This window comes from Alligator mississippiensis, chromosome 11 (genome assembly GCF_030867095.1).
Source record: "Alligator mississippiensis isolate rAllMis1 chromosome 11, rAllMis1, whole genome shotgun sequence".
NCBI lineage: Eukaryota > Metazoa > Chordata > Crocodylia > Alligatoridae > Alligator > Alligator mississippiensis.
In genome coordinates this window covers 16,419,310-16,435,957 of record NC_081834.1, presented here as the reverse complement: position 1 = coordinate 16,435,957, position 16,648 = coordinate 16,419,310, and the positions used below count along the sequence as shown (strand labels likewise).

Sequence of the window (16,648 nt, the reverse complement as noted above, 5' to 3'; positions counted from 1 at the left end):
AAGGAGCATGACAGCCTTCTCTGCTTACCCGTCCTGCCTCCTAGACATTACCATTCATTATCATTATCATTATAACTAACTTGCACCAAGTCTGATCCAGCTTCCACTGAAGTGAAATGACAAAAAAATCCCATTGAGTTCGATGGTGAAGGCTTAGGCCTGAAGTTTGTGATTTAGTATAGTCCCAGTAGTTGTCTGTGGCCATATTTACATTGTGGTGACTGGGATTTACGTTCTGATTTGTTAATGAAGTGTGGGAGATAGGCAGCTATAAAATAGTAGCTACTTTTACCCCATTCAAAAATGAATTTTATGTGATTTTTTGTGAGTACTGATATTATGAGTTACCAGATGTAGCCACTCAATCAGAGTAATAGCTTTTCTTGGACAGTGTTTTGCTCTAGTAGGTAAACCTCAATAATTACTCTGCCACCATGCTCAGAAGAAACAATATCTCATCCAGACTCTGATTCTAGTTAGTTCAAGTTGATAGGAAACTGATAAGCTGGAGTTTCAGTGCCTGTGACATGTTGTTATCACTCAGCACCATTCAAATGTAGAATATTTTAAAATCAAATCTGTAAGTCTGCACATTTCGTTGAGGGAACGTGTCAACAAAATGCTGTCAGTTCCTTGCCTCTTGACAAGCTGTGCAGACTTCAAAACGTACTGAGCTGTAGCTTGTCCATCAACTCAGTAAACGTCCTCTTTGGGGTTATTGACAGTTATTTTTTAAAAAGGGAAGAAATAGATTGTAACTATATCTTATGCTTAAGATCTGTTCTCAGTGGATGGTGCAGAAGCTCCAGGCAGTGAATTCTGGGTTCCAGTGACAAGGAAACCCCAAAGACTTTCACACTTTGTTCATTTGAATTCAAAGAGGGATAAGGTGCCTTGAATGGTAAGAACAACTAATTGAAAACTGCTTCCCTCCCCTTCCTGCCTTGGAAAAGGAAACAAATGTTTAGAGCATTTATTTAGGCTGTGAAATGTCACCTGTCTTGATGGTTCTTGCCGCTGTCATTATAGCAGGTAATTTTCCAGCTTTTCAAGATGCATAGCGTTGTACTGGGCACACATTCTGCATTATGAGAAAATCCTTCACTCCCAAGGTATTTCTGCTTGCTATTATTTCCAGTTATTGCAAGCTGGCTTGGCTAGGGAAGTTCAGCTGTTTCTGATTTGTACTGAAAGGGACATTAATGCTTGGATTCAATAGATTTAGTATTTTGTATGCCATCTTTCTAGATTGTTAGACAGCAATATCTTGTCAGGAGATAAAACATGGTAAAGAAATCTTGCTTCATAGATTTACACACAGTAACGTGCATGCTTCCATGTGCTTTTCTGAGCTGGTGCTTCCTTGGATTCAGAAATGGTCTTCTGTTGGCCAAGGTCTCACATCTGTATGTTTCATAAGTAACACAAATAGGCCACTGATGTTAAGATTTGATGAAAATGGAAGTAAGAATTCTCTGTAACGTAGATCTTCCATGCAGAACTTAATCTTGAGTTGAATGCAAAAGCTGTGAAATTTGACATTTTCAAGTAGATTCATTTAAAACGCATATGCTTCAATGGCTATCTTTTGTTCATAAATTAAATCTGATTTTTATGCATTCCATAATAGCCTATAGTTTTATTTTTCCTGGCACAAAAATCCCTTCTGTAATGTCCTTCAGTTAGTGGAAGGCAGAATGGTCTCCCTGAGAGGGAGAGAGATTAATTTGTTTCACTGGTATTTCATACTGCAAGATGACAGTCTTCTCTGGCACACAGTAAGTTCACCACAGTCCGCAGTATACATGAAATCATAATCAAAGACAGATGCCTTTTCCTGTTATAAATAATCATTGCTTCTTGCCTAGGCCAGGAAAAATCCTTGTTTAGACTGGTCTTACTTACTTTCTTGGCCTCTGTATTTCCCTTGGCCTTCCCCTTTTTCATCTTTTCTCTGTCTCTAATTCTTGATATTTGCCTAAGGAAATAAAAGGAATGGGGAAAGTATTTCTTGGCACTCTCCATATTCTCACTGGATTACCCTATAGAGTGAAATTAAATACACATGACATATAAAAGGGAATGGCCTTTTAATTTATAGGAAAAAAACTGGTTCACAATAAATCTGTGCTTTCCTGTTTGTTCATGTGTTTGATGGGAGCATGTCACATGCTTCTGCAAAACCAATATAGAAGCTCTTTGTTCAGAGTTAGATTAATTTTCTGGAACCAGTGAAGCATTTCACGTAATATCAAACAGCAAATGATGATAAGCTTTTAAGTTAGTGATCAAATTTATTTGATCTTAAGATAAAACAGTGCATTACAGCCTAATAGGAATGGGTGGGGGGAAGGGGGGTTATTTATTCTAAATGGCACGGTCCCTCTGGGTAAAAAGTGCATTCAAATACTAATGATATTCCTCAGATCTGATGGCACTAAGCACACAACTTCTTGCAGGGTTGGGCCCTAACTGATTATGACTGGGCATGTTGAGTCCTTAATTCAGCAGTCAATCTAATTAAAGTTCCACAACAGTTTTCATTCTAGCACCTATTTTCAGTTGAGCAAAACTTGTGTTAATTTTGGCCCTTAGAGTTGAAATTTACTAGTTAAATTTTCTTCTTATGAAGGTTTAAACAAAATCTATTTCTGAGCGTAGGAGACAGGATAGGAGAAATACGCCATTGAAAAGATTTCTTGTGACCTCATCTTGATTAGCCTTGCTGCAGAAACAGCAAGGAATTTGGCCTGGAAATGGCCCTTATTGAGAAGTGGTACCCTTCAGTGTTCAGTGAAAATTGGTTTTGATTAGACTGAGGCATGACACTGAAAATTGTAGGCTGTGCTCTCCCAGTATGTTCTGTATGGAGTTTTCTTTTGTACAGTGTACAGCGGGGAAGACTGCACAGTGCATCCCCTGAGCCAAGGCTGCTTGGGGCAGAGTTAAGGTAGCACAAACACCATTTGAGTTCCAAGTGCTTTTCCAGGCAGTCATCGTAATCTCTTAACGCAAGGTTTTGTACACAGTTTTATTCTCTTAGTGCAGGGTTGGGCAAAATACAGGCTGCGGACCAGATCTGGCCCACTAAGGGATTTCATCCAACTTGTAGCGAATCCCTAGGCCCTGCCCGGCCCAGGTGTGGGGGCCTGTGGTGTGCGCAGCTGGTCTCGGCACCCCCAGGAGTTCAGTGGGTCTGGGGCAGCACAATGACCAGACTCACTTCCAGTCTCTGATGATGCTGCTGCTGGACCCGGCCCCTCTGCCCAGGCACCCTGGCCTGTCTGCCCTGCACCCACCACCCAGGGCACTGTTTGAAGTTGACAGGCAGGTCTCCATGGGACCCTGTGCAGGCAAGGGGAGCAGGTGGGTAGATGCAGTGGGGCCATGGGTGGTCAGAGAGTGGCATTTGGGAGTGGGATGGGTGGCCAGGGCCAGGGCTGGGATCAGGATTTTGGGGGGCTGATAGGGTGGGGCCAGGGCCCAGGGCAGAGCCATGATCCACTGCCTGCACATCCCTGCAATGGGCACCGGTTCCACAAGCAGGGGAAATGTGGGGAGAAGATTGTGGCTCTGCCCTGGGCCCTGGCCCCACAATGATCCTAGCCTTGGCCCTGGCCACCCATCCTTCTCCCAGATGCTGTTCCCTGCCCATTCGCGGCTCTATCCCATCTGCCCAACCAAGGAGCAGAGCCACTTAGGGAGTTTTGGTGAGCTGTTGGGGTGGGGGGGGGAAGGGATGTTGGCCTGGCCCATGACAGCTCACCAAAACTCCATAAGTGGCCCTCCCACCCAAATAATTGCCCACCCCTGTCTTTGTGGAAAGCTATCTGCTTCACTCCAGAGGGCTATGGAGTGTCTCTGGACCAATCCCACATATAGGCAGGTGTGGAAAGGAGTTTTATAGAACAGTATCGTTCAGGTCAGTTCCTGGCATGACTGTTGAACTACTAGTTCACCTTGGGTAAATCACTTCACAGCTGACGCAGTTTCCCCACCTACAAGAGGTGCCTATTTTTATCATACCTGGTTATACTATGGGCTATGGTCCAAAGCAGTCAGGTGGTATTTCTCTGCTAAGTTTGAGGTTTGGCCTTTAACTGTCCCCACCATGCCAGTTGAGTACTTGGTCTACAAGGTAGAACTCTGCCCTGCCTTCTGCCTTATATAATTTAGCTTTTTGCATGTTGTTTCTGGGATCCCCATTCCTCAATCTCCACTCTTTTTTTCAAATATATATTCAGGGCTGGAGAGAAATATACATTTGATTTGGTTGCTGTACAAACACCATTAGGAATTCCAATCTCTTTTTTTAGCATCTCATCACTATAGTCAAGTCCTTCCAAGGTTTTTTGTAGGTATGGGAGCTTGGACATTGGCCCATTGTTAATAATTGGGAAGTATCCTTTGGCATTGCCCAATATTTCAATTGCAATGTACAGTATTCAGCTATCTTGCTGCAGAAATGTCTGCATGCATGAGGCATTATCCTCTGACACCAGTAAGACTGAATCTGGTACCACAGAAATAGCATTACCCTCAACTACTCTCCTGCCTTTCATCAGCGCAGTCTGCTGCTGAGAATAATAATTTAAAAATAAAATAGTAACAGCCAGCGTGATGGGTTGGTAGTTGTTTTTTGTTTTTTAATTCTACTGGGTTAGCTTAACACACAAACCAACAGCAACAGCGTGATTAAACTCCAGGCTCAACTGCTTGCCCCTTTCTAAGAGTAATGGCATTTTTCCCCCAAAAGTCAGATCAGTACAAGATAATGTGGATGCTGACATGCACTTTTTCTTTTAATACACAAAGTTTTCCCTTAATATTTAGAGTTTTCTCCTTTTCCTGGTCTATTCTTCCATATAGGCACATAAAAATATTATAGAGCAAAAAATAGGGCATGTTCAGTTTTGCCCTTGAAATACACACTCAAGCTTGTTGACAACACTTGTCCATATTAATGAATCATTTTACTGACCCCAGGTTCCTGAGCTGCATCTCCTTTGATTTACTGTGCAGGTATCTGAAGAGCACCCGCTTTTGGCATAGAAGTGGCTTATTAAAACGCAGCACCAAAAGAAGCATTACAAATGCATGGACTTGCAACCAAACTGGCTTTCAGATTTCAGATTGTGGCTGTCAGGACAACATCTGCTTTGCCTATCATAATTTTGCATGGTTCTCTGCTGCTCCAGGAATCACTTAAGGATTTAATAATAGAATTCTAATGAACTGAAATCCCCTGCTTCAGCTGTCTTGGCAATATTTTTCTTTTCTGCTGCAGTCTAAAGAATCTGCATTTGTTAAGCTACCTACATTTTCCTCTCCATATGTAATACATAGATGATTAGCTGTGCAGAGTGTGTATAAGCAGGATGCAAATCATAGTCTGTATACATAGGCACTATCTTTTATAGCATATTCAACTTTGACACCATTCTCTGATAATGAAAGTCTGGGGAGTAAGAGAATGAGGAACAAGCCAGATATTCAACTACTACTGAAACTCCTGCTGTATCTGGAACGCACCAGGGCCTTTTCAAAGCCTTTATATTACAAAGTGGCACATTTCCTGATAGCTGATAGTCTGTGTTTTGGATAAATCACGGCAGAGGTGTCACATTGAAAAATTGCCTGATGTACATTTACACCCATTTAATCATCCATTGGGCAAGTGGGCCACATATCACTGGTGATATGAATGCAGGATGTTGACTTTTCTGCTCTGCTTGATGTAGCTTAATCTTATGTCTCGGTTTACAAGCCAATATATGAAAGAAGTTCTCTGGAGGACATTATTTTTAAGCTTGCAGCTTGAATTCGCTAAATCCTGGTGTCTATGGAGAACTAGAAAGCAAAACAGCAGTGTTCACTTGTATACAGACCAACCACCCTAAGTGTGGGTCAGAACTGCAGACATTTAGACCTTGTCTGTACTTAAAAGCGGTACTGCCTGCATTAAAATCAGATTTCAAATCAATTTCATGCAACTAGTGTGAATGCTCTGATAGATGCATTTAACTCTGTTCACACTTGGAGATGTCTCTGAAATCTGGGTTATATTGCTTTTGCTTGTATGAGTCAGTTACCAGTTAAGTTATATCAGTATAAGCCAGTGCTTTCTGAAGGAAGGTCTGCATATTTTGTGCTTTAATAATTCAGCACTTTTCTCTTAATTTGGCAGCTGACCGACATTAGCTAAATTGATACAAATCAGTTTTAAACAGATGCAAGGGTTAGCATGCACTCAACAAAGCTGGTTGACAGACTGGTTTTAGCAGAAGTGATACAGCTTTGCATGCACACAAGGCCTATGCCTTTAGCCCCTAGATACAGTCTCCCCGCCCACACCCAGTCAGGGCTAATATAGGATTCATAGCTGCTCCTCTTACGGTCTGATCTCTCCATAAGCATAACGGCAGCCTGTAAAGCTGTCAATTTAGTGCTTTTCATGAACACAAAAAATAGAAATAGTAAAAACGCTTGCTGTTGAGTTAGCAATTGTTTATTCAGCCTTGTGTCGCTCTACCTAGTTTGTGATCGTTCTGACTGATGCCTTTTAGTCACTTGTGACTAAGCCTTTCTAATTCCTTCTTCCTTTCCACTAATGGAGAAGAGATGTAAATTGAAACCTGAGTGAGTGTGTGTAATACATATTATGCCAGAGAGATGCCTGACTTAATCTTGCTGATCAATGGTGAGTTTGTTTGCGTGGAAACATTGCATGAAAAAAGTCATTCATGGGTTTTTGCACAGGAATATAATGTGTGGGATTTCCAGAGCAGGGCTGTATATAACAAATGCAGTATTAAAATAACTATGAATAGAAAATCCTGCAGTGATGGCACTCCTGCACACAAGCCAAAGAAGGATCTTGAATAGCGGCTCGAAGTATTCATTGTATTAACAAATCATTGTGCTGACTGTGCCAGATTAATGTGACTTTGTAACTATGGGATGTGCAAAAGCAACTTTCCTTGCGTTCCATGGGAATGTTTCTCATCCTCATCGTGTCATTGCTGTAGCTCATCTACCATGGTACAAGACTATCACACACTCAAGCAGGCTGTAAACCAGGATAAGGGGAAGTTGTATAGAAACCCATCGGACCACCCATTAGTAGGTGTCAAACGTATGTGAATTGATTCAGGGTGATCGATGAATTCAAAGGCTGGCTGGAGTCACTGATTACTTTGAACCCATTCATGAATCATGTTTTAAACAACAGCCATTTTCAGGAGGATTTAATCTGAAAATGATTAGGTGGATAGTGCTAAAACAATGCGCTGCCGTGGTAGTTTTACACTGTGTGGCTTCCCTCTATGATGTTCAGGTCTCTTCAGTGGACAGCTCAGCTTCTGCAGGGGTGACAGTGGATATGACTTTGGAAGGAGTGAAATGAGTGTCAGAAGAGAACCAGGTTGTTTCATTAATGATTGTCATACAGACTGGCAGGTAATCCCTGCTCAGCTGGGTTCAGGCGTTTTGTACGGGCAACCCGGTAAGTCTCTAGATATACAGTTACGAAATCCTAAAATACCATTAATATCAACAGCTTCAAAGCTCCATTCTGAATGCCGGTTTGTTTTTACAGTAGCACTCAATCTCCTTCTGTGGCTCAGCTTCTTCCTTTCAGTCGAGTATCAGAACAACTGGAGGCCCTTTGCTTCCATAACATAAAAGTGCATGCAAAGATCAAAGAGACAGTGTGACTCAGCTGGTGGCCTTCTTGCCTCAGGGCAGTGGCTTTTATGACATGTCTACATTACAAAGTTTGGCTGGCAATGTCAGAGGCATGAAAGTGCTGTGATCCCTACCTAACATACCAGTGTCAGCAGAAGCCTCTCATGTAGACACAGGTATACTGGCAAAGGTAACCTTTTGCTGGGGTAGTTTATTCTGTTCAGGAAACTGGTTGAAGCCATACTGGCCAAAGAATATTTTTGCTGATATAAAGTCAGTCTTTTCTGGGGTATATCCCAGCTAGTAGACTTGTATTAGTACAGCTATACTGGACTCACCTACCCACTGTTTTTTTTTAATAGATAAACCTTTAGTATTAGAGCTTTGGAGTGGGAGTGTTCACCTGTCAAAAATGCTATTTCTCTGAGAGGACTTTAGTTGGGGTCCTTTCCTCCCATTTTGGAGGGAGAAAAGAAAATCATGTTTTGATGGGATCATGTTTTTCAGAGAAAAGCATGATCCCATCATTATAGCTGTTTCCTCCTTCAGCAATAGAAGATTTTGACAGCTTAGGCTCCTTTTGAGATATCTGAACTGCCTAATGGCTATCAGGTTTACCTTACACTGCACTGCACTACACTGACGCTACACAACTGTACTCTACTAAATTAAGGCTAAATTCTTCTTTTTGCTGTAGCTTTACAACCTTGGTGATGTCAATAGTAAATAAAAGTTTAGCTATGTTAGATAGGTATAATTGCAGTTAAAATTTATCCCTCTTGTTTCCCCACTTATCCCCCATATTTTGCAATGGTATTTTTTCCTTCAAGTGATTTGAAATATGAGAGGCAAAAGAAAATCTTGAAAGAAAACCCAAAACTTTTACTTAGGTTTTAGTCTACAGGAACCTGGTCTTGCAGCATCTCTCACATTTTAGGAGGATTTGTTGTTGTTTTTTGTTTGAACTGGTGCTAGAATATTTCTGGTTACCAAACTGATTGAATCTAATGCTTTTCAGTGAGGCAGGAAAGTTAACGTTGAAATTAGCCCTATTTGGCTTTTTTCTATACTTCTTTTAAGAAACTAAATGAAAGAACATAACATTGGTGTAGCCATGATAAACAAGTGGTCACCCCCGCCTGATACCACAGATAACAATCCTTGTACCTCCAGAAAAGCAGCCAGACCTTCCAAACTGTAGAGGCAAATGTGAAGGCAACTAAAAGTAATTACATTTTTCTAGCTGGAAAAACTTCACTAGTTTGCTTGAAGAGCTGTCCCTCCCCTTCTTACAACCACTACTGAATGAAAAGCATCCTGCTGTGTACACTGACTGTTGTGCCTCTGGCCATCATATTCTGTTGAATATTATTTAAATGTATTTTTTTTCAGTAAGACTCAAGCTTGCTTCCTATGTTGTGTGAATAGCTGATGTTACCCACACATTTTTGCATGCACAACTTGGTTATACATACACAGATTTAACTTTCAGGTGAATAGTGTTTTGATTTGAGCAAAGAAGCGGATGTCGATGCCTGTGCATTCAACATATGCAGTGAATTTCCAATGCAGTCAATAATGCGAGCAAAATACGTGTATACAAGTAAAGATGAGAGAGGCCTAATGTTTTGACCCTGAGTATCAAGAACCTCGTTATTTCTATTGCAGCCCTATTATAGGCCTATTTGGCCTTCCTAGTGTTAGGCCTCAGAGACGCATGCATCCTCTAGCACGCAATCTAAATGTATGGTTAGAGGCTGTGGGTTGAGTACAAGGAAGACAAAATAATTTCATTAAGGGCCTCTCTCTCTTGATCCAGTTTTTTTATGCTGCCTCCACCACTTCAGCATCTGAAGACATCCCAAACTTTTAAGTATAAATGTGGTCATAACTCTTCTATCTGTTATAGGAAAAATAGCTTGTATAGTTTGCTTAGAGGAGGGGGTGAATTTTTGTTCTTTTTGATTTGTATAAATGATGAGAGAGAGCTAAACTGAAGACATGAGCCTTGCCGTTCAGTTCTGAAAGCATTCAAGTGTGTGGTCATCCTTGTCTCTTGCAGTATAAGTTCTGTACCAGTGTCCAGCCCCTAAGAAAGCTACGTTTCATATAGTCAGCCCTTATCAGTCACTTGTCAATGCAATTTCAATTTTATAGGGTTGGGAATTGGGGCCAAGTTTTCAAAAGTACTCAAGTGACTTAGCCCCAGCCACTGCCACTGCTCTCTGTGGGGGGCCTCAGCCATGAGAGGAAGGTGACTAGTTAGGCACTCATGTCCCATTGAAAACCAGTGGATTTAGGCACCTAAGTCACTAGCTCATTTGGAAAAACTGACCTTCCATTTTAAAGCAATGATGTGTATAGTTCTACAACTTCTTCCCCCTGCATTAGTTAGTAGCACTGCATGCAGCCATGTGCCTGACATGATTAAACTGGAATTATAGGCTAGAGAATGGCTATTTGACATTAGTGCATGAGAAAAGCTCACGCCTGCAGTTAAATTGTGATTCACTATTCTGTGCTATGGAACAAAAGGGGTGGCTGTAAATCTACCACGTGAACTGCTATACATTCCTAAACATTTTTTTTTTTTAAGTGAGATCTTGGGACATGATACAGACCCCTCTTCCCCCATAATTAATCTGAATTATTTCCTTTAACATTCTGCTGTTATAACTTGTTTGTTTGTTTGTTATCCCCTCTACAGATCTAAAATGTGGTCCCAGGGTGTTGATATTATGCTACCCTTAATACCTATGCTTAAGGTGCACTAATGTGAAAATAGGCAAGTGCTATTTAAGCACATTCAGTCATTTATTTTGCCAAGTGGGCATGACTTTATTGAATGAAAAATGAATTATGAATATTATTGCTAAGTGGACTTTTCAAGTAGATAAATATGGAGTTATCCCTTGAAAACATGGCCATTTTTTTTTTTGGTAATACCTTGTACCGTGGTTATTGTTGCTGCATTTACAGCACCGTCAACTTTATTAGACTCTCAGTAAAGTTATTTTCCCTTGGGTATATTAATGAGATTGTGTTCATTATCTTTGTTTAGTTTTCATTATTTTTAAGAAAAGAAAACCACATTCTCCAAACATATACCAGCTTGGTGTCTTGAGGCCTGATCCAAAGCCTGCTGGGATCTATGGAAATACCCTAATAAGGGCTTTGTTACATGGTAATTTTGAGTGGATCCTGGAGCTCTTAAAACCTGGATTGTCCACATCTGAAACTGGTTTTAAGCACTTGTTATGTGGCTCCAAAGTGAAACCACTCCAGCTCAGGATTATCTCTGATCTGTGCTACCCAGCTCATGTTACACTAAGGTGTAGCCACTCTAGGCTGCATCTTAGTGTAAATGCCCCACCTGCCCCCACTCCCTGCCGTCCCGGATCAGGCTCACTGCCCTCCCTCCCCCCCCCCCCCCACACTTTCCCCAGCACCCCAGATCCCCATTCACTGCCCCTTTGAAACATAAAAGTAGTTTTTATTTTGATTTCTGGCTGTGCATCCTTAATTCTGAATTAATGGAAAATTGGTTTGTAAACTGTAAGCGTGGATCTGTGCTAACAAAAGCACCCATCTACTGCAGTGTATATACTAACAAAAGCACCCATCTACTGCAGTGTATATACTAACAAAAGCACCCATCTACTGCAGTGGGATATACTGCAGGTAAATATTAAAATGAAAAATATGGACTGTAATTGCAATTAAATATACTATTGAGCAAGGGTATAACTTGTAAAAGAAGTAAGAATGTATTGCCAAATCTTCCATCAGTAAGATAATAAGAAAAATATCTGAAATTAATTAAAAACCAACTGGGTCAATATTCTGTAAGTAAAAAAAAAATAAAAATACAAGCATTTGCATGATACTTCTTAGACAAGAGTATTTTTTTAACATTTTACAAATTATGATATTTATAAAAGAATAAAGGCTCCTTTCACTGTTCAGATGCAACATCCGGAACGTCGATTCCACCATGGCACTGCAAATTCATCTGAACTGACTTTCATCAGACTTTCTCCTGTATATAAAAGAACTTAAGATATCTTTTACCTTTTAATTTGAGACCTTAGAGTGAAACAGAACAGCTATAAATAGGAATCTGGGAATGATGATACCCATGACTTAATGATCAAAATATCTGAAATGATTAAAGCTTGCGGCAAAATGAGTCTACTCTACTAGAAGCCATGGCCTGAAACATTCTAATCAGAAATCTTGGCAATCTAACATCTCATCGCATTTATAAAAATAGTCCCCAGAAGGGCAGCTTGGGAGTAAGGAGAGAGGATAATGCTAGCATCTGAAAGTTGTTCATCTTCAACGTGGGTCACCAACTTCAAAGAACTCCACTCTTCTATAACTTGTGAAAATTGAGAGTACTACTTGCATTGAATCCTTTTCATGTGGCAATGATGATTTTTTTATATATATTTTCTAGAAGTTCTGCTTTGTAGTCAGAAGACCATCATTTTCAAAGAGGAAATCGTAGTAAAACTATACATCTCCCATTTTACATAAAATAGGATTATGATTAACTTTTTTCTGTTGCTTTCTTTGGTGGTGAGGTTTTTTGGGGGGTTTTTTGGTCAACTTTGATAATGAATTTGTAAATATAAGCTATATCCCTTCTAATGTTTTCATAGAAACACAAATGCTGAATCATATTCAGGAACACTTTTTAGTAGCCTGGGCAAATTTATGTTTAAAGGCAGCATCAAGATAATAAAAATGAAATCACTAAAAATATATTCTTTATTACTCAGATTTCCTGTCCCTACACATTTACAGTAATATCTGCTTTGCTTTTTTTCTTTCACACAATAAGACTATGCAGAGCACTTTCTACCACTACTGTATTGGTATTTTCTTAGCTAAAGATTAATACAGCATCAAAGTTGGTTGAACATGTCTTCTAAAGTTTCTTGAAGTTCCTCTGAAGTTGCCCCTTTATTGTAAACTTCTTACACAGCTCTTTGAATATTGCAGGGAAGCAGTATAAAAATAAAATCTTGCCCCGCTATGTTCATGATTGAGCTCTAGAATCTAAGCCACAGTAGTCATGGGAGCTTTGAGATCCTGTGAGCTCACTGTGAATAGGATCTTTTTGTTTTCAGCAGCTTTGAGGCTAGATTGATGCTGCAGTTTTACCAGTTTGTGAAAGCAAATGAGAATATATGAAGAAGGAATATGTTAAATTCTGCAAACAGAATACTGCCACCAGTGCTTTTGGGATAGATCTTTGTCTGGTGCGTAAAAAGACGTCTTGAGGATAAGTGATCTTCAAGGTGGGACGCATAAAGAGAGGAGCAGTGTTTACAGTCAAACACATACATTTAACTTGTTTGACTTCTGAGGCTCCTGAAATATTTTGTCCGTGCTTTATTTCTTTCCCCCGCTGATTTTCTTTATATACAATGTCCCAGACCTGGCCACAGAAAACAATGAAGTCATTCTTTCTCTTTGGCCAAAAATGTCAATGCACACAATTATTCTGCTGCTTCAGATTTTGATGCAATGATATTCTTATAGGAATAAATCTTTCTTCTTGTAAAAGCTCCTTGTTTCAGGAAGAACCATTTAAACAAAGCCCCAAGGAACACAGGATTTTAGCTGTCCTGAAAAAAAAGTAGTTGCATAGCCTATACTCAAACAGCACATCAAGATCATAGTTTGGCCAGTTATTAGGCTGACTCAGATCTTCTATTCTTGGCTAACATGATCTGAAAAGGTTGTGAGAAACAACTTGCATAATGTCTGGATGTCTGAGGTATCCTAGATCTTTGTCTCTTGTGGGTTTGATATGACTGCATGGGAGAGTGTACATTTCTGTACTGATTGATGATCTCCACGTGATGGATAGAGATGAGGTATCCACAACAATGATACCAGACATACCAGCTGCCTGTTATTGTGGGTTGTTTCTGACTGTTTTGTAGTCCCTGGTTAAGAGCTTAATTCCAGTATTTTGAAAGATCCCAAAGGATATCAAGCAATTGTTCCCCCCAAAGCCAGTCCCCGTGTGGCTGACTTTATGAGCTTTTGTTTTATCATCCCTCTTGTTAAAGATGTTGTGATTGGGCAATCTTAGTTTTCTGCTAAGGCAGCAATACAGGTGGCAGCCAGCTGGATGTGGCTTTACTCTGATAAATTGTTTTGTTAAAGCCTAAGGACTTCTTTGTAGTGAGGACTCTATAAAGAAAAATCCAAAAGAAGCTTATTTTATTATATTTTAGTTTTGACATGGACATGATCTTTGATGATATATCACGCTGATAAAAATATAGTTAGGATCCATCAAAAATGTTATGATGGAATAGTTTTCTGTTGGAAAACAAAAATTAATATCACACCAAACATTTTGCAGAAAATGTATCGATTTAATTAACACTTTTGTGAGAACTTATTGAAGCTTCTTATTTTACTAAGTTCACGTTTCATTCTAGCTGGCCAGTTTGTTTTGTTTTACATTTGTTCTGATTTTTAGATTGTAACAAGCAGTACGCATTGAATATCTAGTAATACGTTTTCTGATTTCTGAAAACTTCTGAAATTTCAACTTTTCATCCCATTTGGAATGAAATGAAATTTCAAAATATTGGAACTTTCTATGGAACAGTAACTCCCAATTTTGACAAGGTCTGTATCAAATGTTACTGTGGTTATATCTCTGAGGTGTATTTACAGTATGATGTTCAGGCTAACTAGCTGGCCCCAAATGCCACGGGGATGCAATTGTACTGATTCCAGTTTAGGAGGCAGCCTATGAAGAGAAGCAAGGTGTCCTTGAGGGCGCCGGTGACTGGCATGTTAAGTTTACCAGGCAGCCACAGCCCGAGTCACCCTCCAGCAGTGCAGATGGAGAGATCGTGCTCCTTCCAGCTTGTTGCCAGAAATTCTTCAGCTGAACGTGCTGGAAACATCTCTTCTTACACCCACCTGTCTGTGGGGGTATAAATCCTATCTCGTCCCCCGAGTCCTATCTCATCTCCTCAATTCCAGGAAAACCCCAAGTAAACAGTGATTCAGGGAAGGAAACTAATAGTTAATACAAATATTTCATGTGAGATAAACATTTGAATTTGTCAGATGGTTTATTAAGTCGTTTCAAGTCCAAGCCAGGCATCTGGTCTAATTTTTTCATCTCCTGGCTTTAGATGCAGGTGTTTTTTTCAGATGCATTTCCTCAGGTACTTTTTGTTTTGGATTTAGTGGCAGGCCTAATTACTGATCCATCATTATTACTGAGGAATGAAGTGTCGTAACAGTTTTCCGGTCAATGTTTGTAGGGTATTGTCTACATCATCCTTCCAGAAATGTTTTATGGCAGGGTATCTGCTTATTGATTGCAGGATTAAAACATTGTGGTGTGTGACAAGAAAACACGCTCAGAGTTGGGGAGATCTTCAAAACCAGTTATGCATTATGATTATTTCATTTCAGGTGCTAAACGTGGCAGCTCACAGTACAGGAAGGCTACTTCCCAGTACAATTGCCATGGTATATTATTATTCCATCAGTTTTCTCCTAGCTTTAGTCTGGTGCTCTTCTCCTGGGCAAGATATACAAGACTTTGTTAGCATTACACTGAGAATAAGCTATGTCCAGTAACATATACACTAATAAAAATCTGCTTATTTTGGAGGGGGGGTTCTTATGTCAGTGCAGCTGTACAAGCACTGTCATGCTTAACCATGTTGTGCATTAGTAGATACAGAATTAGGCCTGTGTTATCTGCTTTTGTTCCTCTTTTGTACTGTTAAATCTAGACATTTAAATTTCAGTCCTTTTTTGTTTGTCTACTGATTCAGAGTTGTTATCACAACATAATGGTCCCAGCCATCAAAGCCCTCAGCCCTGCAAATGATAGTGTAGATGATAAGTAACATTATACATGCGAGTAGTCCCACAGACAATATTGAATGAAGTGATTCTGGGATTTGGAGCTATCCATATAGCTATCACAAGTTTTTTCCTTCATCTCTTAATCTAGGACGCAGTTTCCTCTTCAAGTCTCATGTTGCCCAGCTGTGCTCATTTCCCAAGGTTATAAATGTTTCACTAACTCAAAGGTTTTAGGACAGAGAAGTATAATCTACCTCATAATATAGGCATGTATTTACATGGATTATATGATACAGAGATAGCAAAAATCTCATGGTTAAGACAAAACCAAGATTTTGTTTTTTTCTCTCTCTCTGTCTCTTGTATCATAATTTTACGTGCTCTCTTCCACTATTTGTGATTCTCCTGTACCTTTTTTTACTCTATAATATTTAGTAACACTTCTAAAAGAAATATCTAACCATTTCTTAGATTTTTCCAAGATGCTTTAATAAATCTATAAATCTAAGGGTCGCTAAATAAAGAAATCTAATAAATATCCATAAATAATAGATTCAGTAGGGATTTTTTAGGCATAACATAGATATATGTATCAAACTTTACCCTCACCCTTTTTATATTGTTAATATTGTAGCAGTTTGATGAAGTTTGTTTCATATTAATTTAACTCCTTTTTTTATTTGTAACTAACCGCACAATGATGCTATCAATAATTCATGTACCAGTTGTTTTGCAAATCAAGTCACACACATCCAACCTGTTAGTATTTACATGTCTTTTATTGTTGTACCTTTCCACCTCCACAACACTGATTTAAGTGTTGCTATTCTTGACTCAGAGTAACCATAAGAAAATCAATATGTATTTATTCCCAACAACTGGGGGAAGATTTTATTTTTAAAAATGTCTAGGCACAGTACATTCTTTTTGAAAATGTGTGAAAACAAGTAGCCCCCCTCCCTTTTCAAACAGACAATAGAGACACATTCGGGCTTAGACTATGCTTTAAAATAGGATATTTTTACAATTTAATTATATCTCTGAAAATGGCATTTTTAATCAAAATATTAAGTTTTGCTTTATCCTAGTGGTGTTGTAT

At 39.4% G+C, this 16,648-nt stretch overlaps 1 protein-coding gene across 6 annotated transcripts in view; it reads left to right on the top strand.

The window, feature by feature from the left end:
• Positions 1 to 16,648, top strand: part of LOC109280665 (uncharacterized) — a 596,100-nt gene that overhangs the window by 515,821 nt on the left and 63,631 nt on the right. The window lies entirely within an intron of this gene.